Consider the following 21,477-nt stretch of genomic DNA (forward strand, 5'->3'; position numbering starts at 1 on the left):
TATGAACCTTCTGAAACCCCAGTATATTAATTTACATCAATGTTACAGAACATGTATCCCTACTAGCATTATTACTATTGGTATACTTACTTTTGCTGATATGACGTGTAGCTGCGATGTTCCTGGCATTATGCCAGGTGCTTAATTTACATTATTTTATTCAAATTTTAGGATTTCGCATCAACTCTATGAACTACATACAATCTCCACTTTAGAATTTAAGACACCAGGTTTGAATAAGTTGCTCAAGGACAAGTCTTAGATCCAAATCCAGATCTATTTTCCACCAAAGCACATGCTTTCTCTATTAGACTATACTGCCTTTTTGTGGTTAAAGGCTCTCTTACTTAGTTGTGTGCCTCTTGTAACTCCTCAGTGAAAGTGATTTGTATGTAGTGGGCCTGGGAGGGTGTAGGCTGGGAGCTGCCAGCATACATCATGTATTATGTAGACCCTAAGATGGAAGTCAAAATGGAGGAGCACTGAACCAAGAAGAGACACTAGGTCTGGGTGACATTACTTTAGCATCTGCATCATCCCAGACCTATCTTTGAACTGCTCAAGTACATGAACCAGTATAGTCCAGTATGTATTGGATTTACTGTTTATTAATTTTTCTAAAATGATAGATCAGGGAAATGTTGTAGGCTTTGATGTCACCAAGATATTTGACAAAATTTGTTAAAATATGTTCATGGACAAGAAGGTGAATTGTAGGTTGTCTAATATATACTCAAATTATGTTTATGTAGAGATAGCACTCTGGAAAAATTCTCCTTTGGGTGTTTCACAAATCTTATCAATGTCTTAGAAGAAAATCTAGGTGAGCAAATATAAACTCTTATAGATCTTGAAAATAGTGCTTGTACATTGGATACCTAAATTCTAAATAGTCAGGAAGCACCTCATCCAATATGGTTATGGATAATGCAAAGGAAAAAAACTAGGATGTTTAGATTAGTGTTTAGTGCTGGAAATCAGAGAGGAGGTGACAGAGTCTACCTGAGATTTTGCAGGGCAAGGTTAAAGCCAAGAAGCCAAGGCCAAAAATACCCAGAGGCAGCATTAGCATTAAAACCATTCAGATATAGATTCAAATCATACTCTTGTCAATGAATAACTGTGGAACTTCAAGAAGTTACTTAATCACTGAGCCCCTGTTTCTGCACCTGTAGATACCTATCAGCTGGGCTGTTGAGAAACAAGGGGGGCTGTTGAGGAATAACGCTTCCTATGTGGAAGCGTTAGGTACATAGTAGATGCTCAATACATATGATCTGTTTGAAAGCATATTATGTACTAGGAGCTGGCTAATAATATACTGGGAACAAGGAGGGAAGGCCAAGGACCTGGGAGGTGGGGAAGCAGGAATAGTCATAAAGATACATGAGTAATTCTGCAGAACGTGATCTTTCTCATCCGAGAACAAAATTTTCCCCCATAACCTCTTAAGTGCTCCACTTAGCACCTTGTAAGAAGGAAAAAACCAAGGTGATACAATCAATTTAACAGGGATAAATGTTAAGTTTAATAATAATAATAATACCACCATTTAGATAATTACAGAACACAATAAATTTGGTGGTGTAGATCAATAATAACTTGATTAGAGTTCACAGAATGATACTGTTTCTAAAATGTTTGGCATCCTCAGAATGTTTTGATAGAAGCAGAGGGCACATAGTCTAACAATTATTAAGTAACTTACTATTTGACCAGAGCAATTTTGCTGGAAACAATTTGATCAACATACCTTGGTTGACATATTGATGCCGTTGAAATAGATATTTCCTAGTCATAGATTTTTGGAACATTGGTAATTTTTGTATCTAATTTTCAGCCACTGATTCTTACTCTGCCTTAATTTTTAGAGTGAAAAGTTGGGATAACACCAGTGTTAATATTGGAATTCTTCATGGTTTTGGAGAGTACTTATCTTTTACCTATTATAAAAACACAAACCCATTATAGAAAAGCTAGAAAATACAAGCAAAAGAACAACAACAAGAAATGCATCATTTTGCCCGTCCTTAAGCCAACACTGTTATTATGTTGGCTTATATAATTCCAGGTTCTTTTCCTTGCCTTCCATTTATCTGACAAAGGAAGGGACTGTACTACAAAGTAGTGAGCTCTCCATTTTTGGAAGTTTTTAAGCAGAAGTAGGAAAATCTGTCAGAGAAGTGTCAGAGATATGATATAAAAGAAAGGTTAAATTTTATAATGTCTAGTTTTCTTCAACTTTAGGATTCTAAGAAAAATACAATAAATGCCATTGTAATGCTCACAAGGATTATTCATTTATATTGTATTTGTGGGATTCAGCTGAAAAATAACTTCTAAAATTCCAGCTCTGATTTGTAATTCATTCTGTCGTTTCTGAGGTATTGACTTGAATGCCTATATTTGATTTCTGTGCTTGAGTAAACCCACCCACTGGCCAGACTGAACCTCAGTGTGTTTGACATTTTCCCTTTTGAACAGCATCCAGCATAATGTAGCTTACTGGAAAAAATCTACACAGTATGACTCAGAAAGTCATGCAAGCATTTCTTTCTGTGGAATTCTTTATTTTCTTTCTCAAAATGAAAATAGATCACATTATTTGAGGATAAACAAATCTGTAAGTGTTTCCAGTAATATCTTTTTATGTATAAGCTGCTGAAGATTAACTAACAGTTCTTGGCTAAGATCTTGCTTCCTACCTAAATGTCTCAGTAAATACTGTCCTATTGAAATAAAACTCAACTTTTCAAAGTTTCCAACTGAAAATAGAAAATAAAGCCCTACTTCCCAGAAGGAGAAGTCATGCTTTCTTTTTTGTTTAAAATGTCCGTAAATTATCCAACACAGGCCCAGCCATGCAGTGTACATTTAATGCCCTCTAAATGAAACTATGTAAAAATTATAGCTTATGAAAAACCATGTAAGCTACATAGTCTAACAAGATCTGGATTCTTCTTCCTTTATCTTCCTTTGTTTTCTGATAAATTTCAGGAAATACTCCCAAATAAGCACATGTATTGTCAATACTCACAATTTAAAATTTATTATTGTTTGTTTTTTGCTTTATTTTTTATTTTAGGTTTGGGGGTACATGCGAAGGTTTGTTGTTACATAGATAAACGCGTGTCATGGGGGTTTGTTGTACATATTATTACATCACCCAGGTAGTAAACCCAGTACCCTATTATTGTTTTTAAGGAGCTGTATTTTAAAAATGTTTTAAAATTATGAATGGAGTGTTATTAGCTGAACATGCACATTTGAGATGTTCTTTAGGTAGAAGGATTTCTATGCAACTAGGCAAGCACTTTTAGAAGGTATTGACTGTTGTAATGTTGGCAGTATAAAAGGAAGGAAGACAGGACCATAAGACTTGAGACAATGGGAGTGGAAAAAGAAGTAAGCTACAGAATGTTTGATCTGATCAATAAATAATAAAAGAGTAGCTACATGTTTTGAGTATTTACATTGTATAAGTTAGATACTAGGTTAGGTGGTTTGTATATACACTGCCTTTTATAGCCACCCTACAAGATAGCATTATCATCTCCAATTTACAGATGAATGTTCTGAAGCTGAGGAGAGCTGGGATTCATAGTTTGTCCCATGATAAAGCTTACTTTCTTCACCCTACACCATATTGTCTCAGATGTGTCATAAATAAAAACGGGAAAGACAAAGAATAAAAATGAAATCTTAAAATTCTCACAACATAACAGTAAACAAAGCAAACAGTCCAATTAGAAAATAGGTAATAAACATGAAACATTTCACTGAAAACATATACAGAAGGCAAATTAAGCACATGAAAAGATGTTCTACATTGTTAGCCGTTAGGAACATGCAAATTAAAACCATAGTGAATTTAAAATTTAAATTAAATTAAAACCATACAGTACATCTATCAGTGGCTAAAATATAACAGCAACAACAACAAATGTAGCGATGTAACCGTCCAGTGGGTTCATCTTTCCCACTGCCTAGACAGAGCCAATTTATCAAGACATGGGAATTGCAATGGAGAAAGAGTAATTCACACAGAGCCAGCTGTGTGGGTGACCAGAGTTTTATTATTACTCAAATCAGTCTCCCCGAGCATTTGGGCATCAGAGTTTTAAAAGATAATTTGGCAGGTAGGGGCTTGGGGAGTAGGGAGTGCTGATTAGTCAGGTTGGAAATGGAATCATAGGGAGTTGAAGTGAGTTTTTCTTAATGTCTTCTGTTCCTGGGTATGATAGCAGAACTGGTTGGGCCAGATTACCAGTCTGGGTGGTGTCAGATGATCCATCGAGTGCAGGGTCTGCAAAATATCTCAAGCACTGATCTCAAGCTTTACAATAGTGATGTTATCCCCAGGAGCAATCTGGGGAGGTTTAGACTCTTAGAGCCAGAGGCTACATGACCCCTAAATTGTAATTTCTAATCTTATAGCTAATTTGTTAGTCCTGCAAAGACTGGACACCAGGCAAGAAGGGAGTCTTTCTGGAAATGGCTGTTATCAATTTTGTTTCAGAGTCAAATCATGAACCGAATTCTTTCCCAAAGTTAGTTTGGCCTCCACCCAGGAATGAGCAAGGACAGCTGAAGGGTTAGAAGCAAGATAGAGTCTGTTAGGTCTGATTTCTTTCACTGTCATAATTTCCTCCGTTATAATTTTGCAAAGGCGGTTTCAGTGACATCACCCGTACTGGCAAGGATGTAGAGAAACTGGATCATTGTTACACAGCTGATGCTACAGAGACTCTGGAGAACAGTTTGCAGTTCCTTTAAAACTAAACATGCAATTACCATATGGCTCAGTAATTGTACTCCAGGGAATTTGTCCCAGAAAAATGAGAGCTTATGCTCACACACAAAACCTGTACACAAGTGTTTAAATCAGCTTTATTTATAATAGCCCATAACTAAAAATGACTCAGATATTCTTCAACAGATGAATGGTCAAACTGTGGTATGCCAGTACCATGGAATACTACTTGTAAATAAAAAGAAATGAGTTATTGATACATGCAACAGTCTGGATGAATCTCCAGAGAATTATGCTGAGTTTTTTTTTAAAGTCCATCCCAAATGATACATGCTCCATTATTCCATTTATATAATATTCTTGAAGTGACAAAATTATAGAAATGGGTAAGAAATTAGAGGTTGTGAAAGGAAAATACCTTGGGCTCCCAAAATGACTAGGGAAAACTCAAGCTGGAAACTGCTTAGGGCAAACCTGCCTCCCATTCAATTCCAAGTCACCCCTCTGGCAGAGACAGATGCATATGTGATTGCCTCTTTTGGAAAGGCTAATCAGAAACTCAAAAAAAGTAACAGGTTGTGTATGACCCATCTGTGACCTGGAAGCTCCCTCCCCACTTCCAGTCTTTCTGCCTTTGCTTCAAGTTGTCCCGCTTTTCCAGACTGAACCAGTGTACTTCTTACATGTATTGATTGACATCTCATGTCTCCCTAAAATGTATAAAACCAAGCTGTGCTCTGATCACCTTGGGCATATGTCTGTGTCTCGGGTGCGTTCTCAACCTTGGCAAAATAAACTTTCTAGATTAACTGAGACCTGTCTCAGATTTTCTGCATTCATACTTTTAAAAGGGCACCATGAGGGATGCTTGTGGTGATGAAAATGTTTTGTATTTTGACAGTATCAATGTCAGTATCCTGGTTGTGGTATTGTACCATAGTTTACAAGTTACCATTTGGGAAATCTGAGTAAAAGGAACATAGGATTTCTCTGCATTATTTCTCACAATTGCATGTGAATCTACTATTACCTCCAAAAAAATTTTTAATCAAATAAAAAATGAACATTATTAAATATGAATAAAATGTATTTTTTATTTGAATAAATGTATTTGAATTTGTTTAAGAAATTCATGATAGCAAAAAAGGAATTGGATTGAATAGGTGAAATGGAACTGGTTTAGCCTGAGAAAGCATTTCCTGCCTTAGTAAATGTCAAGGTAACAGGGCCAAACATTTTGGTGTCCACTTTGAATCCTCTCTCTCTAACTGCTATATCTGATCAACTGTTTTCCTCCTCAAAATTCCTAGAATATACTCATCTTTGGCAGGGCTTTTAATGCCACCCATACATATGGTGACTTTGTGAGAATAACGAAATGATACCTTGTCTAGCTGATGAAAAAAAAGTGTTCCTTTTTTCCTCCTGCTGGGTCACAATCCTTGGCCAGGAGACCAAGTCTGATTTTCAACAACCATCTGCCCCTTGGGAAAGTGCTTTGTGCAGGGCATGGCTTTCTGCATGGCTGTATATGGTGGCCTTTGCCTTATTATTTTCTGCCACCCTTATCTTCACTATGGCGCGAGTCAGCATGATTTCTCCCCTGCAGCATTCTCCTAATTCTCCTTACCTCCAATCTTGATTTTCTTCAGTGCTTTCTCCACACCGTAGCTAGAATTTGCTTTCTGAAATACAACTCTGATCATGCTGCCTCACCAACAACCCTACAATAAGCCCCCTTTGTCCTCAGTAGGGAATCTAAGCTCTTGGGGTATGGCAGATGTGCCATCCTCTTCCTGACCCCACCAGCCTTTCTCCTCTCCACTTTTTCAACCCTCTTCTTATCTTCTACTGTCCTGCAGCTCACGTGGGCCATTTTCCCTCATCTTTGATGTTTCTCTGCCTTGAATACCTGTTCTACTCTTAACCTCCAGCCTTTTATCTGACTGACTTCTACATGTCCTTCAGAACTCAGCCCAGACATCCCCTCTGGGAAACCTTTCTAATCTCGTGAGCTTGAGCTGCGTGTTTCTCTGTGCTCACATACTCACTCTGAACCATAGCCCTGAAGACACTGGTTTGTAATTGTCTGTCTCTGCATCTGCCTTCCCCATATAGCTGCTAACTTCTCCAGGACAGGAACAATATCTTTTTTAATATTGTAACCCAGAGATCTACCATAGTACTTCGCACATTGACCAATCTCAACTGTCAGCTGGTAACATCTTTTTTTTTGTTATTAAGTGAATGCAAAATCATTTAGTTAACTGTTCTAGAAAATGTGAAGCTAGGGATAAGGGAAGAAGGATGGAAAGGCAACTACTTTCCGGACTTTAAATGTTCAGTGCCTCTGTTACAATGTCTCTGGAAGCTTTTTGATCTAAGGGGCTTTCACTTCTTTCTAGTTCTGGCATGGAATTGGAATTCGAACTATTTTTCACACCTGCTTTAGTGACTCTGAAGGAATGTATCAATTAAGCAAAGAGCAAACCACTGGAAACAGTTCTGACAGGGTTATTCCAAAAGGATCTGCATTGGAAAACAAGGTCTGAACTGATATCTTTAATATCTTACATAGCCATAAAATCAGGGAATGTGTAAAGGCCTGCAGGTGGGTGGCTGTTGATATTTAAAGCACGGAATTTTGGAATCTTCAGACATTCCTTTCAATGGAAGAATTATTGCCCAACGATGGGAGTATTTATTTAGCTCTGCAGAGCCAGAAGACACCTTTTCCCCCTTTTTTTTCAGCTGTAGGAATAAGGACCTGAGTGGAAACTGCCCGTACAATTATTGACCCTCAAATCCTCCATGATTTCCTTCTCATCTCTGAACACCCAGATGATCTTGCTCCTCTCATCATGTTTAAAACCTACCATTCTGTCCTTCCAAGGGGAAACATCAGCTGCCATGAAATGGGAGGAATGTATTTGATTCTTTTCCTCACTCTGCAAAGACCGTACCAATAACGTAACATGTGGGATCCCAGAAGGGTATCGGCACCTGCTGTGGGTAAACAAGAGATACAACATTTTATTCAAGTCTTTATTTCTTGTCTTCATAGCTCATAACTTGTATTTTTAAATTGACTTTTAATAGTTGTACATATTTTGGGGACATATGTGATAGTTTTATACCTGTTTACAATGTGTAATTATCAAACCAGAGTAATTGGGATGTCCATCTCTCTTTTTTAAAAAATTACGTATATTTTCTCCCTAGAAAAAGGGCCAAAAAGCTTTTTCTCTAAAGGGCAAGATAGTAAATATTTTAGAATTTACTGATCATACAGTCTCGGTCATAACTACTTAACTCTGCCACTGTATGCAAAAGCAACCACTGACAATATATGAGGGGATTTCAAAAAGTGCATGAAAATTGAATTAAAAAATAAAAATTAAAAATATAAATTTTCTTAATCAGCATAAGCTTCAGGTTCAAGACATTTTTGTAAGTGATGATACCAGCCATTTAGTTCATCTCTAAAGAACTGGGAGTCCTGGGAATTCACCATGTCAAAGTAATGTTTTTTATATTATTAACTGAAGAAAAATAGGTGCCCTTTAAAGATTTTTTTATGATTAAGAGACAAAAAGAAGTTAGAAGAAACTGAATCATGACTCTAAGATGGAAGCCTAATGATTTCTTACCAAAACTCTTGCAAATGGCCCTTGTTTGATGAGAGGAATGAGCAGGTGCATTGTCGTGGTAAAAAAGGATTCTAGTGAAGCTTTCCTGAGTGTTTTTCTGCCAAAGCTTTGGCTAACTTCCTCAGAATACTCTCATATTAAGAAGATATTATGGGCAGGTGTGGTGGCTCACGCTTGTAATCTCAGCACTTTGGGAGGCCGAGGCGGGCAGATCACCTAACGTCAGGAGTTTGAGACCAGACTGACCAACATGGAGAAACCCCATCTTTACTAAAAATACAAAATTAGCCAGGCATGGTGGCACATGCATGTAATCCCAGCTACTTGGGAGGCTGAGACAGGAGAATCGCTTGAACCCAGGAGGCAGAGATTGCAGTGAGCCGAGATCGCCCCATTGCACTCCAGTCTGAGCAACAAGAGCAAAACTGCATCTCAAAATAAATAAATAAATAAATAAAAATAAGAAGATATTATTGTTCTTTCACTCTTCAGAAAGTCAATGAGAAAATGCCTTGAGCATCCCCCCAAAATTGTTGCCGTGACCTTTGCTCTTGGCTGATTCACTTTTGCTTTCACTGGCCCCCTTCCACCTCTTGGTAGCCATTGCTTTGATTGTGCTTTGTCTTCAAGATTGTACTAGTAGAGCCTTGTTTAATCTCCTGTTACAATTCTTAGAGGAAATGCTTCAGGATCTTGATACTGCATGCTTAAAATTTCCATTGAAAGCCCTGCTTTTGTCTACAGCTGATCTGGGTGCAATTGTTTTGGCAGCCATTGAGTGGAAAGTTTGTTCAACTTTAATTTTTCAGTCAGAATTGTGTAAGAACCAATGGAGATGTCTGTGGTGTTGGCTATTGTTTCTGCTGTTAATCATCAGTCCTCTTCAATTAAGGCATGAACAAGATTAATTTTTTCCTCACAAATTGATGTGGATGATCTGCTGGTGCTGGCTTCATCTTAAACATCGTTTCATCCCTTCTTAGGATGAGTGATCCATTTGTAAACTGCTGATTTCTTTGGGGCATTGTCCTATAAACTTTTCATAAAGCATCAGTGATTTCATCATTCTTCCACTCAAGCTTCACCATAAATCTGATGTTTGTTTTTGCTTCAATTTTAGCAGAATTCATATTGTTCTTATAGAGGCTCTTTTCAAACTAATGTCTTAGCCTTGTTTATGCCTCAAACTACATCCTTTTTAGATATGCTGTAACCAGTTGGCATGAGTTTATTTTGGTGCAAAAAAAATTTGAACTCCATGCATAGTTTTTTTCATAATATGCATTTTCCATAAACTTTTAAAAGACTCCTTTCATATAAATGAATGGGCATAGTTGTGTTCCAATCAAACTAAGCACTGAAATTTGAATTTCATATAAATTTCATGTGTCATAAAATATTATTTTTCTTTTGATTTATTTCCAAGCATTTTTTTTTTTTACTTCACAGACTGCTCAAAAATAGATAATGGGCCAGATTAGGACTGTAGGTTATAATTTGTTGGTCTTTGCACTAGAATGTCAACTAGAGAGTGAAGGGATTGGATTTGTGCTTTTAGTCAGTGCATCTCAAATTTAAATGTGCATATGGATCATCTGGGTTCTGTTAAAAATGCAGATTCTGTTGTAAGAGTTTGCATTTTTAACCAGCTGCAGGACCATGCTGGTGCTGTGGTTGCTGACCACACCTTGAGTAGCAAGGTGTAAATCAGCAGTTTACAAATGGATCACTCATCCTAAGAAGGGATGAGATGATGTTTGAAAACCTTGCTACTCAAGGTTTTCAAAGATTGCATATTGGCATCCATCCATGCAAGAGAGAGCTTGGATTGTAGAGAGACTGGATGGGGATGGGGGTGAGTGGTAAAGAGGAGTTACAAGGCTTTGTAATCATTCAGGATTGCACTAATGAGGGCCCATCCTAGGTCAGGATCAATGAGGTTGAAGAGGGACAGATGAATATGAAAGACTTCTGGGAGATGGACTCAGCAGGTCTTGGTTGCTCAGTGGATGTGAGAGATGGAGGGAGGAGAATTGAGGATGACTACAGGATTCTGTTGGTCAATGGTGCACTTAGCAGAGATCCCAATGATCCATACAGAAGTGGGTAGAGAGTAGGTGCTTAATCAGTGTTTGTTGTTTAAGTGAAAAGGCAAGGGGAAGAGCAAGCTGGGTTGGAAGGGGATGGGAGAGAGAAGAGAATTACCTCAATTTGGGGTAGTTTGAGTTTGATTCTTCAGAAACCAAGAGAAAGTAGCAAAGGCAGGTAATGTTTGGAAGGCAGAATGCTGTCCCACGTGGCTGGTCTGGGAATGTGTTGTTTTCCATCAACTGAGAATTTGACCCAGAACAATAGCACTACACATTGGGTGTCCCTTATCTGAAATACTTGGGACCAGAAGTGTTTAGGATTTCATGATTTTTTTTTTTGGTGGATGGGGAAGGGGGTGGATTTTGGAATATTTGAATGTATACAATGAGATATCTTGGGGATGGGACCCAAATCTAAACACAAAATTCATTTATGTTTCACATTCACCTTATACACATAACCTGAAGGTAATTTAATGTTTTTAGTAATTTTGTGCTTATGAAAAAGTTTTGACTGCATTTTGTCTGCAACCCATCCCATGAGGTCAGGTGTGGGATTTCCCACTTGCAGGGTGATATCAGTGTTCAAAAAGTTTCAAAGTTTGGAATCATTTAGATTTTTTATTTCTAAACTAGAGATTCTCAACCTATACCAACCAGGAAGAGCATAAGCTATACCAAAAGTATGCTGAGGGCATTTACCACCTTGCAAGAGTTCTTATATAAATGTTTAACTTTATTCTTATTTTATAATAGAAATTTTTTTTTACAAAAAACCATCGGGCTGTGCACGGTGGCTCATGCCTGTAATCCCAGCACTTTGGGAGGCGGAGGCGGGCGGATCACCTGAGGTCAGGAGTTCGAGACCAGCCTGACAAACAAGGGGAAACCCCATCTCTACTAAAAATACAAAATTAGCCAGGCGTGGTGGTGCATACCTGTAATCCCAGCTGCTTGGGAGGCTGAGGCAGGAGAATGGCTTGAACCTAGGAGGTGGAGGTTGTGATGAGCCAAGATTGAGCCATTGCACTCCAGCCTGGGCAACAAGAGTGAGACTCCGTCTCAAAAAAAAAAAAAAAAAAAAAAAAAGAAAAAAAAAATCAAGGAATCAGAATTTGTTTGCAAATATTTTACAGCTCTGGCCTAAGAATCAACTTAATTTGAATAGTATACCATACAGCCTGTTGTCTCAGGTTTTCTCCACTCCTATGTTTAATTTAGTTGTTCTACTGAAGACACTAAACATCTCTCATGTATCAAAAGAATTTGTCATTTGTGTAATATTAGGTAATGCATTCTTAGATGAGGCAGATTTTTTTTTCCTGTTTTTGTTTTAACCCACTTTTACCTTTCCAAATTCTGATGAAAGAAAAACTTTACCTGAATTTGCTGGTGATCTGTCTGTCGCTGGCCATAGAAAAACCCCAAACATACCAGCAATGTTTAATTAACAACCTCCTGAGTCTTCCTCTGTCTCTAGTCCTTCCCTCTTTTAATCCATTTTATGCATTATTGCCCAATTAATATTTCTGAAGCTTATCCCTGATCCTATTACCACCTTGTTCAATAAACTTAAATGGCTCTCTGTGGTCTACATAAGTCCACACTCCTCAGCCTGCTTTTCAATGTGCACCACCATCTGATTTCCATAGACATTTCCAAAAGATTTCATATTACTCACTTTTACCCACCCCACCCAACAACCAAATCAAACTCACTGCTTCCTCGCAGGTCCTGCTCTTCCTGGCCTCTGGGCTATGATGCAAGAGCTCCATCCACCCACTCTCCCAGCCTACTCTGAGCCCTAAAGTTCTTTGAAGTTCAGGCCAAACTTCCGCTTCTCCATGAAGCATTCTCTAATTTCCAAGTTGGAAAGAATATTTTTTTCTGTTTTTAATTTTCAGAGTTTTTTATCTGTGCAGCAAGGTATGGCAGGAAGGTTATGGATCTCTAGAATGTAAGCTCAAGGTAGGACGTGGTCCACTTATTCATTGCTGTGTCACCACTGCCTAGGCAAATGACTGGCATATAGAAGGCGCTGAATAAATATTTATTGATAAGTGAACAAATGAATGAATGAGTGACTAAATTAAGATGAGTGCACTTTAAATTCAAGGCTACCGTCACATGCAAATGCCTAAGACATGGATTGAAAGAAGGTAGGGGCTTAATATGTTAAGTTTCTTTCCCTTTATTATCTCTTTTATGGCAGTTGTAAATCTCAGATGTATTTATTTCTGCAGTGTCTGGGACCTAGTGTCGGAGGGAAAAGAAATAAATCTTGAGCACTTACTGTCTGTTAGGTTCTGTGCTAGGTGCCTTATATTCACATCTTGTTTTAATTCTCCATAAGAATTCTATAAGGTAAGTATTATCCTTTCCATTTTACCATGGAGAGAAGCTAAACTCAAAGATATTTGTCACTTTGGGAGCCCAGGAGCTCAGGACCAGGCTGGGCAACATGGTGAAACCCTGTCTCAACACAAAATACAAAAATTAGCTGGACATGGTAGTACATGACTATGGTCCCTGCTACTCAGGAGGCTGAGGTGGGAGGATTGCTTGAGCCTGGGAGGCAGAGGTTGCAGTGAGTTGAGTCATCCTACTGCACTCCAGCCTGGATAACAGAGCAAAGAAAAGAAAAAAGAAAACTTCTTATAGGTCACAGATTTCATAAGTTGTAAAGCTGAGATTTTAAAGCCCAGTCAACCTGATGCCCTTATTACTCACATATAATAACATGGGTTATTAACTAATAAATGACAAAAGTGTGATGCAAAACCATGTTTACCCAACTTTCATATTCCTACAACTTTATTGTGGTGTCTCTCAATATGTCACTACATAGCAAGTGCTTAATAAAGGAATAAATAAGTAAATACATTTAAAATAAACTAGTAAAAATGAATGAATTATAGAGCTAGTGGATTAAGAATAAGCCATGCTTTCCTACTAGAAAATCATGAAGTCAGATTAATGTCTGTTGACATGCGAGCACCAATTGCTTTTGCCAAAAGAACAAGGTTAGCTACAAAATGGAAATAAGTTCAAATTGACAAATGGTCTGTTGCTGCCACCATGGAGTCAAGAAGATCGGCACCCATCTTTGATGCCTGCCGTCTTAATTGCAAGGCCAGGCATATAGTTTATTCTTAGTCTACAACCGCAGTCCTGAAAAGCAGCAGCTTTGGTTGTCTTCAGCGGTCATACACAGCAGGTCCTAGACCATAGTAACACCCATTCCGGTGGAAAGTTTGAGGTAAAAGTCCTCTCTGACTCATCTCTTCTGACTATTCAAATCACAAAATTAACCAGGGTGGGTGCAGAGGAACTTGTAGCTGAGAAACTTCTGAGAGATGTTAAGTTATTCACAGGTTATCAACATTAGTTATCTCACCATATAAGAGAACTAACAAAGTAATTCTACCATCAAAAATGTCTTCTCAAATCTTGAAGGCTGTGTCCCATTCGGTCAGTGTGCAACTTTGGAAAGCTGCTTAACCTCTCTAACCCTCAGTTATCACATGGGGGTAACAGTGAGTGCTTTATCTATTGGTTTCAAAGGATTAAGTAAAAACATTTCACACTATGTTCAATAAGGGTTTAATTAAAAATACCATTTTACATCTATCACACTACTTGCAGCACATCTGGGAATTTCTTCCAACAAGACACTGACTGGAAGGAAGCTGGACCAACTGTCTAGGAATTGATCCTGTCATTGAAAAGAACTTCATATATATTTTATTTGCAGCACTATTGTAGGGACCTAGTATCCTAAAAGTATCTTTTAGGTGTGTGCAACGATTCTTAGATATTTGAGAAAGATCTCAGAGTGTCTTTCAGATATTTGCAATACATTGATTACAAATTGCTATTGATTTTGATCTGATTTGTATGGGAATAAATCCTGATTCTCATGATTAATACAATAATAATAAAAGCTACATTTTATCAGCACTGGGTAAGGGTTTGGTATGTATTATACTAACTTCTCACAATGTCTCTGTAGGGTAAAGATTATTGTCTTCACTTGCAGATATACAACCTAGATTCAAATTAGCTTATGTAAGTTGTCATCCATATCATAGACAGTAAGCGGCAGACCTGTGATTTAAGTGCGGGTCCGTCTGACTCCAAAGCATGCGTTCTTTCCACCAAGTCACATGAACTTGGAACCCTTAGCCATATGGTCACAACCTATCACATTCATCTCACCGAGAAACATGGAGCGGTGTATCAGTGCGATCACTCTGCTAGGAGATAGGAGTACAAAGATGAACGAGGCATAGGAGAACAAACAGCTTTGGTTGTCTTGAGCTGGGTCATCCATAGCAGATCCTAGACTATCGTAATACCTGCTCTAGTGGAAAGCTGGTTCTTTAAGGATTAATAGTTCAGAAAGGGGAGGCAGAGGAATACATGGGACTTGTGAAAAGAAGCTGATTAATGTATACGTTGAGAGGAGCTGGATTAGGTAAGACGCTGGAGGAGGTGATGCCTTAGCTAAGTTCTGAAGAGTGAATAGGCATTAGCCAAGTGAATGAATGGAGTTGGGTATGAGAGAAGACTGCGCTAGGGAGAAGGGATAATATATGCGAAGACGTGTAGGCGGGGAGACAGAGGCACATTTGGAAACCTGCAAGGTGTTTAATGTATTTGGAATACAGTGGGTCCTCAAATAATATTGCTTCTTTCAACGTGGCTTTATTATAACATTGATTAGGAAAAATGATCAGTTCTCTGCTGGGGTCACCGTCTGGGTGGAGTTTGCACATTCTCTTCAGATCTGCATGGGTTTTCTCTGGGTATGCCTGTTTCCTCCCACATTCTAGAGATGTGCACATATGATTAACTAGTGTGTCTAAATTGTCCCAGTCTGAGTGTGTATGTGTGTCTTTCTGTGTGTGTGTATGCTTTGTAATGGAATGACGTCCTGTCCAGAGTTGGTTCCCACCTTGCTCCCTGAACTGCAGGGATAGTCTCAGACCATCTGCACCTTGAACTGGAATAATGGGTAAATAATTATCTTACTTGTTTTTATTATCTCTCTTAAATGTCCATATAGCTCACATTTATTTCAATGTGTAATATTAGACATGTTTGGGGTCTTTATTTAGAAATTTGTTTTTGTGTGGCAGAAATATGTCACCAAAACTTAGTTATTGTTCATATCAATTAGCCTATGGTAAAATAATTTTCACTCTACATCGTTTTGCTTAAAGTTGCAATTTCCAGGAACCTATCAATGATATTAAGTGAGGACTTACTGTATATGGAGAAGAGAGTGGAGAGCATGAAGCTATGGCGTAAAGGTAAGGAAATTGGGCTTTATCATAATGGATATTTATATTGATGCAGGATGGAATTTAGGTTAGGAAACAAGAGAAGGACAAAGGAGCTAGTAAGAGGGAACAGCCATGGACCAGGGAGGCGAGGCTGGAAGGAAAAGCAAATGAAGGCTGGAGGAAGCTCATAATTTGAATGAATGGTTCAGAAGATGCTGGGAACACACCTTGCCAGACTTCCCATTACTCCATGTATCACATCCTGGTCCATGGTGGAAGCAAAGCTGTGGAATTACTAATAAGACGTTGTTCAAAGGGTTATTATATTTATCTCTCCATCCATTCTTAATCAAGGGCTTATGAATAAGAACAGTTTCTAAATGCTATTTATTCAGAATCTTCTCCACTAATTTGTCTCAAGAATTAGTCTTTGCTAGAAACTGTAGAACTGAGCCAAAGTGAATTCCTGCCAGTGTGAATGAGGTCAGAATACCTGAGTCACATAAGGTCCAGAGGGCAGGTAGCCAGCCAGGGCGCCGCTGTGCTAGCCAGGGTGTCTTAACAAGAGCCTAATGAATAATTTTTTGTTCTGAGGCATATGGCTTTTAGTCGAAGAGGACAACTCCTAGACAACTAGCTAGAACTTTGCAGAAAGGAGAGCAATGCTGCTTGACCATAAATGAAGGAGAATTACTTGGTGCTGCCATATTCTCTAGGGGGCAAGTGCAGCTTCACAAAAGGGTGTCTTTTTTTGCCAGCAAAAACTAAAACAAACAAAAACCTTCCAACTCTTAGCTAAGGGGAATTCTGTGGATCTAACTTGTGTTCTTACTCCTTATAACTTCTTGTTATTTTGTTCCTTTTAAGTTCTTGTACTTTATATAGGAGGTAGTAATTTGGAACATGGTTGACTTAACTACCCTGGTTGCATTGACATACATAGCGCTTAAATTGTGCCCAACACATTTCTAAGGGCTTTATGCATTAACTCGTTTAATGTTTTTACAATCCTAGAAGGTAGGTAGATGCTATTAATATCATCATTTCCAGTTTGCAGATGAAGAAACTGATGCAGAGAGACAAACTCATAGTAAAATAGCTATCTAGTCGAGTTTTGGACCCAGGGAGTATGGCTCCAGAGTCTATGCTTGTGACCTGGGGTTTCCAAGTTTTCATATGAAGTAGAAGCCGTGGAAAAGTATGTTAAGATGCAGAATCCCAGGCCACACTCTCAGAAATTTGAATTTAATTTGTCATAGAGGGCCCTAGGTATTTCCACTTTTAACATGTGCCCTATATGCTTATGATGTGGGTGTTTCTCAGACTACACTTTGAGAAACATTGCTCTAAACTACTACATTATGTTGACTTGTCACTGTTGTTGAAAGTCTGATTGTGCCCTGTTTCCTGCTATCCCAGTACACTGCAGAATGCAAAGAAAAAACGATGTGAAAATAACATTCTGTGGATGACTTCTATTTATCTATCATCTATCTATCTATCTATCTATCTATCTATCTATCTATCTATCTATCTATCTATTTTTGTATATATTTTACAACATTGGTTCTGTCTATATACATATAAATCAGTTTGAATGAAACCAGTTTTAAGTGAAGTTTTAAAAACTTTACATGATATCAAGTATTTCTTTGGACTTAATCTTTATTTTTTTATTCTTTGAGACAGAGTCTTGCTCTGTCACCCAGACTGGAGTGTAATGGTGCGATCTCAGCTCACTGCAACTTCTTCCTCTTGGGTTCAAGTGATTCTCCCACCTGAGCCTCCTGAGTAGCTGGGATTACAGGTACCCACCATCATGCCCGTCTAATTTTTGTAGAGATGGGGTGTCACCATGTTGGTCAGGCTGGTCTTGAATTCCTAACCTCAGGTGATCCACCTGCCTCAGCCTCCCAAAGTGGTGGGATTACAGGTGTGCACCACCGTGCCTGGCCTGGACTTAATATTTAGCTATCTATTTTTATGCTCTATAGATTCATTTAGAAATAAATTTGTGGTCACTCTAAGAAGAGACAATCCTTGTATTTTTGTTACTAGATGCTTTGTGATCAAAAGGTGACACATGTGTATAGTTCTGATACTGGGGTCAGAACTAATGTTTTTTGTGTCATTTTATAATGGCCTTTTAATGCATGTCGCTATGCTTTGAGAATGTGACCTGGTCTATGGCATTTTCCTATTTATTCAAAAATGTCTAGTGTTTCTTGTGAGTTTTACTATATTTCTTTTAACTTTCTGCCATAATTCTTATGCAACTGTGAAAAAAGATGTGCTGTCAGAGTAGAGTGAACATTGAACTCAGTGCTAAAATGATCAGATACTATTTGGAGTCTCATTTTTAAAATCTGAAATAAAAGCAGTATCTTTTTTCAATCTTATATGTATCTAAATTGGGTATTCAGAGGCATCTGTTTTTAGGTTAAAATTATAATTCATTTCCACTTGATAGAAAAAAGGGAAAAAATAATCAGCAAGTCCTCACCAGTTACAATGCAGCCCTCTGAATTGACAAAGGCTCCGGACAGCTTCATCCTCTCCCTTAACACCAATATCCTTGGACTTAAAATGAATGTCCCTTCCTCTAACTATAACTAAGTGAAATGATGTGAGAGACAGAGCTCTTGCTTGGTGAAGAGAAAGAGGAGGGTGGGGAATGAGATTTTCTAGAGACTAGAACAAAGGAATCTTAACAAAGATGGCAGAGACTCAGAATGCTTAGTGCATCAATAGAGGCAGGAACCAAAGTGAGAAGGGAAGAGAGGAACTTTGAATGACAGTGAAGTGTGAATTATTTTCCATATCCTCCTTTTATTCTCCAGTGGACTCAAAATCTTGTGTTGTGATCCATCTCCTAAGAAGCAGCTTCTCTCTTGTTTCCTTTTGCCTGTGACCATGTTCCAGAAAGTTCTGCACTCATGGGCCTCAACACTGAGAAAGGACCACTCCATTTCCCCCACTTTCCAACTGAAGCTTTGTACTGTTTTGGCAGCCTGGGTGGATTTAACCTAACTTAGAAACTTTCCTATAAGGATACAGTTATTATTTTTTTTTTTATCCTCTTTAGATTGGGGGTATGCCAAAAAGAAATAATTGACTTCTGCTTCTGACCAAGATGAAGTAACTGAGACCAAGTTTATCTTTCCAATTGAATCAATGAAAAAAAAATCAGGCAAAATATATAGAACAAAGTTTGTTAAGACACTGGAGATCAGGTGATGAAAAAGTGATACCTGGGGGATGGGGAGCAAACAAGGTGAGCTCTGTATTTGCCTCAGGTTATTGCTTGAATGAGTTCCCAGGTGGCTGTCCAGGGAGAGGAGACGCAGGTGGGGCCAGTGGACCCAGTGAGTTGAGAGGACCTGAAAGTCTAGGAAGACAAAAGCAGCTAGAGTTTGCAGGGCAGGGTTCTGGAGAACAGAGAGCCACAGAAGAGAGAAGTCCAGAGACCTGCTAAGGGTCTCCTTTCACTTTTTTGTTTGTTTGAGACAGAGCCTCTCTCCTTCTGTTGCCCACACTGGAGTGCAGTGGTATGATCTCAGCTCACTGCAACTCTCCCTCCCAGGTTCAAGCGATTCTCCTGCCTCAGCCTCCTGAGTAAGTGGGATTAAATGTGCCCACCGCCATGCCCAGCTAATTTTTGTATTTTAGTAGGGACAGGGTTTCACCATGTTGGCCAGGCTGGTCTTGGACTCCTGACCCCAAGTGATCTGCCTGCCTTGGCCTCCCAAAGTGCTGGGAGCCACTGTGCCTGGACTCTCCTTCAATTTTTATCTTTTTTTTTTTTTTTTGAGATGGAGTCTCACTCTGTCACCAGGCTGGAGTGCAGTGGTGCCAACTCTGCACCACTGCAACCTCCGCCTCCCGGGTTCAAGCAATTATCTGCCTCAGCCTCCTGAGTAACTGGGATTATAGGCATGTGCACCATGCTTGGCTAATTTTTGTATTTTCAGTAGAGACGGGGTTTCACCATCTTGGCCAGGCTGGTCTTGAACTCCTGACCTCATGATCTACCCACCTCTGCCTCCCAAAGTGTTGGGATTACAAGCGTGAGGCACCGCTCCCAGCTGTCTCCTATGATTTTTTTTTTTTTTAAACAAGTAAGCCTTTATTTCCTTGTTTTGCAAATAAAGCTGGCTAAGTTGGTTGCTTTTTGGTGATTAGTCAAAGAGACCAAATCCCATATCCTCATCCGACTCCTCCAACTCTTCCTTGGCTTCAACCTTAGCTGGGACTGCAGCAGCAGCAGCAGCAGCAGCAGCAGGAGAAGCCACAGTGGCAGCGACCACAGGGGCAGCAGCCACAAAGGCAGATGGATCAGCCAAGAAGGCCTTGACCTTTTCAGCAAGTGGGAAGGTGTAATCTGTCTCCACAGACAAGGCCAGGACTCATTTGTACCCGCTGATGATAGAATGGGGTACTGATGCAACAGTTGGGTAGCCAATCTGCAGACAGACACCGGCAACGTTGCGGACACCCTCCAGGAAGCGAGAATGCAGACTTTCCTCTGTGATGTCATGCACTTCAGGGTTGTAGGTGCTGCCATTGTCGAACACCTGCTGGATGGCCAGCCCAAAGGAGAAGGGGGAGATGTTGAGCATGTTCAGCAGCGTGGCTTCGCTGGCTCCCACTTTGTCTCCAGTCTTGATCAGCTGCACATCACTCAGGATTTCAATGGTTCCCCTGGAGATTTTAGTGGTGATACCTAAAGCCTGGAAAAAGGAGGTCTTCTCGGGCCCGAGGCCAGTGTTCTGGGCTGGCACAGTGACTTCACATGGGGCAATGGCGCCAGCATGGGCAGCAGCTGGCACCTTATTGGCCAGCAACATGTCCCTGATCTCAGTGAGATCCTCCTTGGTGAACGCGAAGCCCACATTCCCCCGGATATGAGGCAGCAGTTTCTCCAGAGCTGGGTTGTTTTCCAGGTGCCCTCGGATGGCCTTGCGCATCATGGTGTTCTTGCCCATCAGCACCATGGCCTTCCCGCGAAGGGACATGCGAATCTGCTGCATCTGCTTGGAGCCCACATTGTCTGCTCCCATGATGAAACATTTTGGATAATCATCCAATAGTTGGATGATCTTAAGGAAGTAGTTGGACTTCCAGGTCGCCCTTTCTTCGCTGGGCATCACAGCGGTGAGTCAGGGATTGCCACGCAGGGTTTAAAGACGATGTCACTTCCACGAGGATGCCTGGTGAGAGAAGCTCCTTTGATTTTTAAGGAGAATGTTGCTGGGCACATGTGTGTGAGAAAACTTCTCTTGCCTCCCAGAAAAATTAGAAGAAAAAGTACCAATAACTCACACAGAGATAGAAATAGTGCCTATTTCCATCACCCAGATGGGAAAACTTATAATTCATGGGACATTGAGTAGAATACTTAGAAAAATATTGTCTAGCAGTGGAGAATTATTAGCTCTAGACTAAATGCTGCTCTGGTATTGCCTAATGAATCTCAAAAGCATGATTCAAATGTGTCAGACTGTTTCCAAGTAAGGTAACTGTGTCTTTGAACAAAACTCAAAAATATCTGTAGAAATGCATATATATCCAGCACCTATCAAGGGAAAATTCAAAATGTCTGGAATTAATTTAAAAATTCCTAGGCATGCAAAAAAGTGGTAAAATATGACCAATGATGAGGAGAAAAACCTGTCAATTGACACCAGACCAGAACT

General features: G+C 39.4%; 1 protein-coding gene and 1 pseudogene across 15 annotated transcripts in view; one reads left to right on the top strand and one right to left on the bottom strand.

Moving 5' to 3' along the window:
• Window positions 1–21,477, top strand: part of LOC105473335 (KRR1 small subunit processome component homolog) — a 443,099-nt gene that overhangs the window by 181,664 nt on the left and 239,958 nt on the right. The gene's annotated exons all lie outside the window — the stretch shown is intronic.
• Window positions 19,960–20,943, bottom strand: LOC105473338 (large ribosomal subunit protein uL10 pseudogene; annotated as a pseudogene).

Source organism: Macaca nemestrina, chromosome 10 (assembly GCF_043159975.1).
Source record: "Macaca nemestrina isolate mMacNem1 chromosome 10, mMacNem.hap1, whole genome shotgun sequence".
Classification (NCBI taxonomy): Eukaryota; Metazoa; Chordata; class Mammalia; order Primates; family Cercopithecidae; genus Macaca; species Macaca nemestrina.